The sequence below is a fragment of the Salmo salar genome, chromosome 26 (genome assembly GCF_965601325.2).
Source record: "Salmo salar chromosome 26, fSalSal1, whole genome shotgun sequence".
Classification (NCBI taxonomy): domain Eukaryota; kingdom Metazoa; phylum Chordata; class Actinopteri; order Salmoniformes; family Salmonidae; genus Salmo; species Salmo salar.
In genome coordinates, this window is record NC_138316.1 from 20,723,677 (window position 1) to 20,735,822 (window position 12,146).

The 12,146-nt window shown below is 45.1% G+C and overlaps 1 protein-coding gene and 1 pseudogene across 1 annotated transcript in view; both read left to right on the forward strand.

Annotated features, from left to right (window-relative positions):
- The window catches only part of LOC106587342 (disintegrin and metalloproteinase domain-containing protein 10), a 106,887-nt gene that overhangs the window by 39,082 nt on the left and 55,659 nt on the right, over positions 1-12,146 (forward strand). The gene's annotated exons all lie outside the window — the stretch shown is intronic.
- LOC123730770 (sideroflexin-3 pseudogene) lies at positions 597-11,553 on the forward strand (annotated as a pseudogene).

Here is a 12,146-nt window from a genome sequence, read left to right on the forward strand (position 1 = left end):
TGGCCGTGTGTTGGTTTGGGTCTCTGGTACCCAGCGGCCCAGCACTTATCCCTGGTTTGATCACACAGCTAGGGTTTATGGGTGTCTGATCCCACCCCACTGACGCTGTTGAAGGATGACATGCCCCTGCCTCTGCTCCATCGATGACACCAAGTTCAAACGGATAAATCTGAACAGTGTAATTGCATCTGCTCTTTATCAGTGCAATTTGTCTAAAGGCCAGTGATCCATGAGACCTGGGAGTCATGGGAACGATGGTGTGGAGGGAGACGGTGGTGGTGGGTTTGGAGCTCATGCTACTATCCTGCACTATGTAGAGATGTTCACTTTAAAAACATTTTTTTTTATAACATTTCGCACCATGTTTTATTGTGTGAACTGAGTCATCAACATTGCACTGACAACTATCATCATAGTAGTTTCAATTCTTACTGCTGTTCAGGTAAGGCTTCCCTGTAAAACCCTCTACAGTAATACTAAAGATATTTTCTCCAGCTTGCCGTGTTCATCCTTGTGAAAGAACCGGGGTCGATGCCTGGCAAAAAGGTCTGTCTAGTTATGAGGAAATGGCTCAAATGATGAGGCCATATTGATTTGTTATAGTGCCTATTAATAATCAGCTGGCTGCTGCATACATCAGTACAAGCACAGGAGCTGTAGTCACAGCCCTGGGACTAGCCAAACACCTTCCAGTTGTCATGAGACGGTTCGGCCCCTTCTTTGCTGTAGCGGCTGTCAACTGTATCAACATCCTCTTCATGAGGCAGAGGGAGCTGAAATGCGGCATCCCAGTGACCAATGGGAACTGGTTAGGAGAGTCAGTCACCGCTGCCAAGTCAGGCATCATCCAGGTGGTGGAGTCCACGATTGGCATGACTGTGCCAGCTATGGCTGTGCCCCCTGTGGTAATGAAAGCCCTGGGGAAGAAAGCCTTCCAGTCCTAAACGCCTCAGTACAGGTGGGACTGGTGGGACTGTGCTTGGTGTTTGCCACTCCTCTGTGCTGTGCCCTGTTCCCACATATGAGTTCTATGGCAGTGAGCAACCTGGAGCCAGATCTTCAGGAGAGGATACGACAGAGCAGTCCGTACACGTCTACTGTCTTCTTCAACAAAGGCCTTTAGGACCACACAATAACATGCACACCACAGACTAGCCCCCTCTGCTGGCTGGACCCCTCTACTACAGCTCAGTGGGAGCAACTGAAAGGCAAAGAGAATATTATACAGTATTTGTTCTAGGCTTTTGGATTTGATTAGGGAGAGGTGATGGTGAGGGGTGCGTTTTCAGTCCTACCACTAAAGTTTTTCTCATTGTGGATCAAGGAAAGGAGACAAGGGGAGGAAGCTACTTTGAAGTAATGAGACACAGCCAAGGCGAGAGCAGTCACACTGCTATGACAAACGGACAGTGGTTTGATTTGGGTTAGTTTTTAGTGTGTTTATCGTCCATGGGGTTTTGGGATGTTTAATTACTGACTGCTTTGAATTTTCCTGAATGACAAATCTTTTCAAATCACCCCAAACTAGATACATTTCACCCCTCGTATTTGACCCCAGAGATTTTCTTTCTCCCAAAAGTGTGTTTACTTCCCTTGTGTTTGAGCTCATACACTTTGCGCTGTCTGCACTGAAAGCATTCATGACTTGCAATTAGAAAATAGTTTAATTTAATCTGCTAGATAGATATCCACAAGTTGGCTCAACTGTAGTCTGAAGTACAGGTAGTAAAATAAAACAGTTGGTTTATGAGCACAATATAGACTGACCCGCTATTAGATCCCTTTTTTGGGTCTACCAGTACCAAGGTTATTTTTTTAATATATATATTATTTGTTTTATTTACCCCTTTTTCTCCTATTTTGTGGTATCCAGTTGATAGTTAGTCTTGTCCCATCGCTGCAACTCCCGTACGGACTTGGGAGAGGCGAAGGTCGAGAGCCGTACGTCCTCCGAAACACAACCAAGCCGCACTGCTTCTTGACACAATGCCCACTTAACCCGGAAGCCAGCCGCACCAATGTGTCGGAAGAAACACCTTACACCTGGCGACTGTGTCAGAGTGCACTGCGCCCGGCACGCCACAGGAGTCGCTAGTGCGCGATGGGACTAGAACATCCCTGCCGGCCAAACCCTCCCCTAACCCGGACGACGCTGGGCCAATTGTGCGCTGCCCCATGGGTCTCCCGGTCACAGGGCAACTGCGACAGAGCCTGGACTCGAACCAGGATCTCTAGTGGCACAGCTAGCACTGCGATACAGTGCCTTAGACCACTGCGCCACTCGGGAGGTCCAGGGTTTTGTTTTTCATTGCGAAATGTTTTTGCTACAGTGTGCCCTAATCAACATTACCCACTTGACTAGCACAGCTTCCCGCTCTCTCCACTGCCATTGGAAGCGTACTTACACACACACACACACACACACACACTGTCCCACCAGATAACCTTATCAACTCCTCTCAACTCCTCTAACCCTGTGCGTTTTTCTAATCTTTTTGTGTTACCAAGAAAACCTTTTTAGATGCAATGACACTGCATGGGCACTCCTAACTGATTTCAGTTAGCACATTCCTAGTAGCATTGACGATGATATGCCAGAAAGCTTTATGTAGGACAGGATCTAGGCCTAATGTTTCAGCCCCATATCAAGACCTTGTGGCTTAGAGCGTTGGGCCAGTAACCGAAAGGTTACTGTTTCAAAACCCCGGGCCGACTAGGTGAAAACATCTGCCAATGTGCCATTGAGGAAGGCACATAACCCTAATTTGTCCTGTAAATCGTTCTGGATGAAAGCGTCTGGGCGTGTCAGGGGGAATAACAAGCAGTAAATCTAACCTCCGCTTATCTCTGGAGGGCTGCTGGGTAGATACACAGGTGCTCTCCTTCTGGCTCTCTCACGCTCTGTGGATCTCTCTTTCTCTCTCTCTTTCTCTCTCTCTTTCTCTCTCTCTTTCTCTCTTTCTCTCTCTCTTTCTCTCTCTCTTTTTTCTCTCTTTCTCTCTCTTTCTTTCTCTTTCTTTCTCTTTCTCTCTCTCTCTCTCTTTTTCTCTTTCTCTCTCTCTCAGCCCTTCCCAACCTGACTCTCTCTACACAAACTCTCACATAAAATCCTGGGCTGCGGGTGATATTAATAGTGTGCTAAGTCCCTGAGAAGCTCAGGAAGATTTACCTCTCCTATCCAGGCTCCCCTCACATATTTCACCTGGTCTGCTGTGGCAGACAGGGCAGGTTGGAGAGGCCCACCACAGGGCTGACTGAAAACCAGGGGCAGGTGGGAGAAGATGTATATGGTGGATGCTAAGGGATTCCGTTGGCTTCAACTGAGTCAGTCATAGCAGAAACTAGGCAGACAATGAGAAGCTAGTTTTGTGTCATTTCAGTCCACATGTAGCCTAATCATCACACAATTAGATGAGAGGCTCAGGCTAGATGTTGAGGCTGACCCCACCGGGCTGTCAAGTGTTCCTGCCTGATCGCCAATCATTGTGACAGGGTGGACGGCCCGCCACTTCAGCTTTAAAGGAGAACTGCCAGCCAGGGAGATTGTGTAGGACAGACGGGCACACACAGCGGGAAGTAGGGTGACAGTTTGGTCAGTGTTCGTAACAGGAATAACAAGGTGTGTGTTGCGTCAGTGGCTGTGTCCCCAAATGTCAGTGCTCATGTCAGACTCAAGGAGGGGGTTGTGATGAACAGATAATGGAGGATTAGTGAGGCTGCATTGCAGGGGGATTATGGGAAGGTGACAGGGGTCTGTAAATGCATCATGGCCAATGAAATCTAACATTTCTGCATTTGGAAGGAAATTATCCTGTACCTTGCTTTGTCAACTGTTTTGAGTACAGTGTGGATTACAAATGGGTTGTAGTGAATCAAAGATACACAGAAATGTGTGTTCCTCTCTGTAAATGTATAGACAGCCACTTCAGTGGCGCGCGCAATCATTAAATGGCTCATTTTGTGTGGGCTGGAGTGCAGCGGCCCATGTGAGAGTCATGGTTGACGAATGGAATGTCTCTAGGATTGGTTGGGAAGGAGCCTATAGTGAACAGAACTACTGTCTTCTGGGAGGTGACTGGGTCATATGCAGCTCATGTGGTGCTAGGTCGCCTTTTCAGAATCTGAGAGCTTGCTTGGCGAGCAGGAGCATGAGGAGGGAATGCAACAAACACACTGTACGCTCATACAGCCTTTACTTATACCACGTTTGAGAGGCAGGTGTTATTGTTATCCCTATGGGAATCCTTCAGTGAAGTGAGTTTGGAGTCCACTCTTGTCACAGGGTGGGGCCCTCAGTATAGAGGTCTGGGTGGGACTGATTTCTTCATCCCGCCCTCACCCGCAGCTTTTCATACCTGTACCCACCTCCCGCTGGTTTTCTGTCCTACTCCCACCCAACCGCAGTTCTGCAATGTTATTTTAGGTGTAGGCTATTTGGCGCAGATCGCTTGCCCGCCATGGTCCCAGCAATTTTACGCCCTATAGGCAATATCAAAATGCACAAAAATAACCTACCAAATAAGTAACATTTCCAGAGATTCTCACATTCTCCATTTTATGTTAGGCTATCAGTATTACTGGGTTATATCAGCCAATAGGCTAGACTTAGTTAGAAGAGAGCAGAGTTGGAGAGAGAGCGGACACTTCCACTTTCTATTGAGCTACGTTTACCCTTGTGCTTTGCTGGAAAAAAATGACGTCCATTGTGGTATGGGTGAGATTGTCCCGCATCGTTTAAACACACTCAAGACAAAGAATCAAGTAAAAACAGCCCAACTTTATTTTGTCTTGTCAGACCTTTCAGAAAGAAGAAATACAATAACATTTCATTTCAAAAACGCTATATTTAAGAACCAGTTGTTAAACGTATTTCCTTTCTCACAAACAAGCAAAGGTCTGCTGCTCTCGCACTGAGAAGGAGAAGCTTGGGAAATCTCCTTTTCACCCAAACATAATTATAAAAGTGCAACCAGAACCAGTCAAAACAAAAATATTGTACTTTTTTTTATTTAACTAGGCAAGTCAGTTAGGAACATTCTTATTTGCAATGAGGGCCTAACCCGGACGATGCTGGGCCAATTGTGCACCGCCCTATGGGACTCCCAATACCGGCCGGTTGTGATACAGCCTGGAATCGAACCAGGGTCTGTAGTGACACCTCTAGCACTGAGATGCAGTGCCTTGGACCAATGCGCCACTCAAAGACACTTGTTTATTTTGGATCTGTGCAAATATCTGTATAGATGAAAGCCTCTGGGTCAAAATGACCCACAACAACATGTTTGTATACAAAATCTACAACGACATTCCACAACACATCAGTGAGTCCACATTTTGAAGTTAGGTTCATGACCCTAAATAAGAAAAAGTCATTTAATTTCATGGAGAAAAAGAGGTTAACTAGTATTTTAGACAACTCCGAAGTGGAAATGGGTCAAATTGACCCGCAACATAATAGGTTTAATAGCCTACCTTTTTAGGAGCGGACAATTTTCAGACAGAGACCAATATGGGTGATCAATATTTATTTTGAGGCAGTGTAGTAAACTATAGCTTAATTCGATTTCATAAGTTAATTTCCTTGGAAAGAGAAGTGCCCCGTGCCTCTCCGCCCATGGATAGGCTACAGCCTACTCTATTTAATTGAGATCACACGCGCACCTGATCGCACACATATGGCTACTGAACTTAAAGCAGCAAGAATGATGATGGCTGTCACTTGCACTTTCTCTTGAGCTACGTTTTGCATATAAGATATAGCCTACCTTTTTATAGGAGCGTGACGATTTACCGGCAGAGACAAATAAATGGGTAATCAGTACTTATTGAAAACGGAAAGGCGCAACGCTCACTCACCATGGTATTCTCTCGTTGTGCCCTTTCCTTTTCAAGTCGTTTTTTTTTTTATTGCTCTTCAATTCACGTTGGTTGAGCTCCCTCCACTTATTTCCATTACCAATATTTATATACAGACACTGTAGTAAACTATAGCCTAATCATATTTTAGTAAACTTTCTTTGAACGATAACCGCCCCTTGATTCTCTGCCCATTCATAGGCAGTCTACTCTATTTCATTGAGATTAAATATTGTAGGCGCTTGATCTTGGACGCCAATCTAGGAGAGGAGAGGTAGGCTATTGAACTTGGAAGCAGCGAATTCTGAGATTGTGTGTGAATAATGCAACACAGAGGTGCTTTTAATACAATAGGTAGGCTAACGGATACAAAGCAGAAAGACGACCGTTTTCAAATATTCTGGGAACAAAAAAAAAAAATGTTAATCCCGAAACCCGCTTCCGCTTGCATCATGAAAAATGCAGACCTGTGCCACAATGATCCCTGTCGGGACCTGCAGCCCTCTACCGCAGTACTTTACCTTCCTCTGCTCTGAATAATGTGTGGTTTGAAATGACACACTGCCTGTACCGCTGCATATTTTATTTGGTTTTAAATCAGCCATGCTCAACCTGAGGTAGTTGGCTGGCTGGGGATCAAAGCAAGGAGAGAAATATTTGAGGGATTTTTTTTTAATTTTTTTAGATGAATCCCGCTTTTCATTGTTCATAGTGTTTTAATGTTCCTCTCTATTGTAGTAGGCTATAACTAGTCTTTATTAGACACAGCACACCCACTCTGACATTTGAAGGTGAACAGTAGTCAGCAGTGGGTTGATCTGCTGTTCTTCTACTGTGTTTATACAAGCATGCCTTTAGGCTCAATTTACTGTATACATTTTTTTTTTTTTTTTATCATTCTCGCTTCCCTGATCAATCTGATTTTGAGGATTATGCAAGTCAATAAATAGGCTAATTCATGCCAATGGCCTAGTATTTTGCTATTGGCCGGATGTGTGCCACATTATAATAACAGTCAGCCTGAAATATTAGACCAAGTAGATCCTAATCTGATTTATCAGCTTGATCTATCATCAGTAGCCTGTAGCCTGAACACAGCCTTGGATAGCCATCAGACACCATGTGAGAGATGCAGTGTTGATGAACTGCAGTGACCCAGATCTGTCCCATAGAGTAGGGCTGTATAATCAGACTTGACTGTCATGTGCCTGTTTCCTTCTTAGTCCCATTTTAGTTCATGTGCTGATAAGACTCCACTGGGCAACTGGAGACATCTCATCTCACATGGTTGGAGCGAAAAGGTTTTTGTTGGGGTTTTGAAAGAATGGGGCTGTTAGCCTGTCGTGTTGAGAGAAGCACAGGTGTTTACATGGTGCAACCCTATGATCAACCCTCTCTGGAGTCTGGTACTGGAAATTGTCATAAATGTCGTTTTCTGTTTACCTGAGCATTGTCAGTTTTTAGGTCTACTTGTTTCCTCTGGAGAAGCAGGAATGTATTTTAATAATGTATAAACTCATTAGGGACTATTTGGAGCTCTCTAATACACCTAGTTTTCACTTTCTGTAAGACAGGCAGATGGTGTCAGCATTATTTTAGCATTACTTTGAGCACTATTTCCATTATATAAAGACCTGCCGGTCACATCACCTCTATTCTCCTGGAGTGCTGACAAAAGCTGAGGTGTTAGAATTTATTTTGAGATGTGGTGCTAGTGCCAGACATTTTTATGGAGGAGATGACGGGTCGCTTGTTTTTATTCTATATTCAAATGCCCGTATCTGCTCAGATTCTTCATAATGAAACTTTAAGCACTTTCTGTTCCTTTCTGACTGAGATATACAGATTGTTCTCCAGAGCTCAGGATTACACAAACCCTATGAATAATACAGAGATGTATTCCATTCAGTGACAAGTAGAGGGAAGAATGGCAATATTTGATATGGGAGCACACTGCATTCTGGGAAGCAGTAAGCCGTCTCCAGTGTTCGGATTGCAATTAATCAGGATGTTTAAAGCGTGAGCGGAGTGGCTATGGAGCTCTGAGCTCTAAATAATATGATCAGCCCACAGACATGTGAGTGTATGATGTTTCATTGAGGTGCGTTTGGGACATTGGGAGTATATTAGAGGGAGTATATTAGAGGAATAAATGTTATCTTGAATTGAGAGAAGATAATTTCCTGTCAAAAGTCAGATCCTTCACACCCGCCCTGCAGACTCCTGTTAATGAGTTTTTATAGAGGTTTATCATCTTGCCGCGCTTGAACTCATAACATCATCAACATCAGGCTTGAAACAAATGCATCGGTAATTTGTTTTTATGTTCCCATCGCTGTTCCAGACAGATTGTGGCCTGATTCCTCTTTCCCTCTTCTTCTTCTTCTCTTCTGTTGTGTTTGTGTACCCCGCCATACAGTCCCCCTGCCTCTGTTTCATCTGTTCTGCATTGTATCATCCCCTCCTTCACTCACCTCTGCCTTTTTAAACAACTTTCACAAGTTCAAAATGACATTTCTACTGGTTAAGGGTGTCCCTGCAGCAAGGTCTCTCTTTCTCAATTTCGCTCTCCATATCCACCACTCCCTCACTCACATTCCCTCTCTGTGCCCGGTTCATGTTTTTGCCCACTGATGTGTAGTATTTCACGATAACGTCTTTGGTTAGCGTTTCTCTCAAAGGCGACGGTTAAACACAGAGAGTCCATGTTTGTCCTATGTGTCTGTCATCTCAGAGAAGCGGAGCTGAAAGGGACTGGTACTGACTTAGCGTCTCAGCTCTATGGTGAGCTTCAGGAATTATTCTAACTGCTGAAACCTCTCTAGAAGGATGCTTGAAGTAACAGTCACAGCCTACACCGTTGTTGCCATTGGCAGGGATCAGAGTCTCGGCTTTGGTCTACACATGTCCTGTTGATATTTTGCTGTATTCTGTGTTCTCTTTGTTCCGGTGAACCCTAGCTCAGAGCCTGCTGTGCGACTAAAGATAATATTCTGTCCCCCACATCCACATTGAAACTGGGATAAACAAATCTCTACTGGGACCTGCAGCAGGATTGGAGTGGTTGAAATGATTCTGGAGTTGAGAATGGGTTTAATTTAGCCACACAGACGTGTGAATACACAACACTGCCTTTAACTCAAATTCTCTGTAGAATTCTCTCTCACCTCTGCTTTACAACATCTGATCTGATATGGAATCCATGAATAGCCTAAGTGTACAAAACATTAGGAACACCTACCTAATATTGAGTTGCACCCCCTTTGCCCTTAGAACAGACTCAATTATTCGGGGTATGGACTATAAGGTGTCGAAAGCGTTCCACAGTGAGTCCATGTTACCGCAGAAACAGACTAGACCGCACGTATGCCCACCAATCCCGTTTCTCAGTCAGCTGTTCTTTCCCAAAAAATAAACAGCTTTTTTCCCCCCCTACGGACACGACTGTTATTTTATTTTCATGACGATGGTCATCCATAACCGTCGGTTATACGTTTGTGCCAGACCTACTCGTCTGTAACTTTCATAACAGTTATTTCATTACACTCTCCAGCCCTGTTTCAGGCAGCATCTGATCGCTGTGGCTCACTGAAGCCGAGAGAAATGGAGCGCAACCACTTTAAATAGTCTGACGGATCATTTCACACCAACGTCCCCCGGCACCTGAGTTTCACAAAGGAAGCAGCCTAGATGGAGCTGTTGTTTTTGTTGGTGTACCAGGACTATAGTATTTATTGGCACCCATCTCCACCCACACTTCTAGCAAGTCTGTCTGAGACTGGAGAAAGGAGGGGATGTACTGTAACTCACTGACACGCAGAGAGGAGGTGTAGGTAGAGAGAACATGAAAGGAGATGTTATTAATATTGCAGTTGGTCAGGTTGCTGGTGATACGCTTGTGTAGAGAAAGGCCTTGTCTTTGGCTAACCTCCTTAAGAGGGTTTAATGAGAAAGTGGCTGCTAGAGGTCAGAGAGACATGCTGATCTACACGTCCACAGACCGGTTAGGTGGGAGAAACAGGGAGGCTGGTTGGTGGGACTTTGATAAACTCAGAGGACCTTGATTCCCAGGATCTTCACAAAGCACAGGAAGGGGAGGGGACTGTTTTTCCACGGTAACAGGATCCATTAGAGCCATTCTCTATCGACAGCGGGGGGGGGATCAGAGCAGAATTTAACCAGAGTGTATCCTGCCAGCCCAGAAGTTAAGCCAGGAGAGATGGTAACACAAACACTTGCTCACCACACTCTCTCATCACAAGCTGCTGGGCTGCTGTGCTGGAAAGTTACATGCAGTGTGACCTGCTGGGTGTCAGTGGAGGCGGAGTGACCATCTGTCCCTGGCTGCCTCACGGTAGACCATCCCCCTAGCCTGCCTGGCACACACGTACACCAGCCAGCGATACTGCTCAGGTGATGAAGGAGTTGTATAATATGTGGATCTGTTCAGTCCCTTATAGCGTTCCTCCAGTGTGGTGATTTACTTCGCCTGACATTATAGGGACATTACTGGGATCATCTTGTTCTCTCCTCCTTTAATTCCATAACACACACTCCCTTCCCCCCTCACCATCACCACGGCCCCCCTTCTCCCCCCTCCTAGTGCAGAGATTTGCTGCATTAACTCCAGTCATATGACTATGAAGTCATGTTGCTGGAAATAGTTTTGTAATACATTTGTGGCTTTTCAGTTTTTATTTAAAAAGGGTTGATTTACATTTTTTTTATTCTGGGGGGAAGGTGCATGATAATACTCCTACGGGCATAATTACATTGTATAATAATTTCTATTTCATAGAGACAGAAGGCATGAGGATGCATTCATTTACTGGGATTATTATAGTTAAATGTCCTGAGTACATCATAATTATATTGTTTTGGTTCCAGTAACTGACTGGGAGCCTGCTGTACAGTGTGTGATGATGATGATGATGATGGAGGGAGGGTAGTCTATACCCTGTGGTTCTACTGAGCGGTGGCACTGATTGACTGACACAATGGGGATGCTGCCCAGTCTGAGAGCCAGACTGCGCTCATGAAGGTGTATTGCTGTGCTGATAATGTAGTCCTCGGGAAAACAAACAACTTTAAATATAGAAATGGGGTAATGTCAGTCATTCAGTCACTGCACTTCATCACATCTCTATCAGCATGCCTGCCTGTCAAATAGAAGCAGATCCATTTTCCTGCTCCACAATGTAACACTGATAGTCTCTTTTTCCAGCAGAATGCTTCAGTATAGCTGTAGGTATAGCCTAGCTGTTTTCCCTGGCCCTTTATTTGACATGTTGTAACAGTCACTGTCAGTTCATGCACAGACCTGCTACAGCATGCTGTGGCCATAGATGCAGATCCATGGCCTATGCACGGTTTTGAGGGGAACAGCCCTAACCCATGGGAGTATGTTAAATCTTTCCTGGAAGTAGAAGGTTGACTCATCTCTCACCCCCTCCTGGCGCCCCACCTCTCTGCAGCCCCCACCCCTTCTCTCCCAGTATTCAGTATGCCTGTGTGCTCTGTCTGGTTGCTGAGGCTGGCAATAAAGGCTCACTACACACACAGCTGTCCTCTTTGCCGTCATTACCACTCTAAAAATACTGCTCCACATTTTAGAAAACAAATGTCCAAAAATCTGGCTAATTTGGTGCAGCCATGCTCTGGTGGCCGTCCGTCTGCTAGGGTGTGTGCTGAGTAGGGAATCTGGCTGTACTGTAGGGCAAGTTTTACCAGTGGTGCACAGTGCTGAAGAAAAGCATCCTATAGAATATAGTACCTACAGTGGTAAAGGTTGCAGAAGTGTCACATATAGTCAACGTTCTGCGGTCAACCCGCCAGTGCTTTCTCTCCTGAATAGATTGGAGAAGGGTTGGGAATGAAAAACACCTGTCCCTGTGCCACTGCTTGTTTGATTGCACTGTGGAGTGTGTCTCCGGTTGGTGTGCCAAGGTTAAGTGTTGTGTTGTGTGGTAATTGAGTGTGTTCTCCCAGTGGGGGCTGGTGGAGGTGGCTGTCTAATGGCTGGCTGAGTCACTCAGTAACAGACATTAGCATAATGCTTTGCTCTCTGAAGGGTCTCAAACAGAGAGGGCCAACCGCTTCACCTGTCGAACATCGCCGTATCATTTTGGACTGTATATTGTCTGTCTGTGTGTGTTAAGAGTGACTGTTTTTGGCACAACTTCAGTTAGGCTAAACTCTGTGTTGATGGTAGTTATTGGTCTCGTCAAGTAGTGTTCTAAGTGCTGGACTGAAAGGAAATGAAAGCCACCTCAGGCTGCTCCATCTGACAG